This window comes from Nematolebias whitei, chromosome 6 (assembly GCF_014905685.2).
Source record: "Nematolebias whitei isolate Nwh7 chromosome 6, NemWhi1, whole genome shotgun sequence".
NCBI classification, from domain to species: Eukaryota; Metazoa; Chordata; class Actinopteri; order Cyprinodontiformes; family Rivulidae; genus Nematolebias; species Nematolebias whitei.
The window spans coordinates 20,442,211-20,443,502 of NC_056503.1; positions in this window are offsets into that span (position 1 = coordinate 20,442,211).

Consider the following 1,292-nt stretch of genomic DNA (forward strand, 5'->3'; position numbering starts at 1 on the left):
TGGAAGCAGCTGGGCTCATCGGGACACATCAGTTCTAAAGAAAAAAAGATAAAAAGGTGCATCATTTACATTTCATGAAATGTAGAAACAGAATCCAAACAAGATTAAAAGCTAAAATCAACTGGACTTTATTTGTAACTGAAGATGTTTCGCTTCTCATCCGAGGCGCTTTCTCAATTCAAAGAAACAAGGAATGTGGGATTCAAGTTATAAAGCTGAGGTGTTCTGTAAGCTTGCATAATGCAGATTGACCTCTCGCCCCTCACAATAGAGGATCGTTGGGGTCTTTGTTAGTCCCACCCACAGAGGGGCCACTCTGGTCACATGTTTGAAATTCCTGACAGGTGTGAAACTGGTTGGGTATCAGTCCTAAAGCTGCACTGTAGGTTGTCATCAGCATAGTAACAGAAAATAAAATGTACTTTGTTTCCAAAGCAAGAATGTTAAAACCTCTTCAGACAAGCGGACTAACTTCCTGTTATGAAATCTTTTCTGAAAAACACTTTTTTTTTTGGTCTCTTTGACTTTTAACGCTGATGGAAATGTTGGTTGTACTGTTTTTAAATGTATTTAATTTAATTGTTTATACTGTCTTTATGATTTTTATTATTTATTGATTATTATTTCATTACTTTTATGATATCAATTGATTTTATACTTTTTTATGCTTGCTTGTATGCGTTAGTGTACAGCACTTTGGCCAAGGGAGTTGTTTTTAAAATGCTTTATCTACAAAGTTGTATTGTATTATGAGGCCCCAACAGGTCAAAGGTCACATCATGTCAGATTTTACATTTATGACTTTTCTGTCAGACCAGTTACTTCAGACTCTCCCTCTCTGGGCTGGGATTGGGATTATTCGACAAACACATGGAAAACTATGACAAGTAATATGATGACCTGACCACTGAGTCAGAACCAAAACAGACCCAGGTTAACCAGGCTGTGAATAAAAGCAGATGTGAAAGTTATAATTCAGCAGAGCATTCAAACATACTTTGAACTTAAAAAGTCTGTCCTTCATGCACAGGATCCCACACTGAAACTGCTGAAAATGGAAGATTTCACAGGAAAGACATCTTCAAAAAGTGAATAAAAAACAAACCTCATCACTGCTACATGAAGAGTGTCCATGTTTTCCTTCTTTTCCCTTCTTCTCCTTCTTCTCCTTCTTCTTCTTTTTGTCTCCATGGCCGTCTTTGTCCTTGGATTTGTCTTTGTCCTTGGATTTGTCTTTGTCCTTGGATTTGTCTTTGTCCTTGGATTTGTCTTTGTCCTTGGATTTGTCTTTG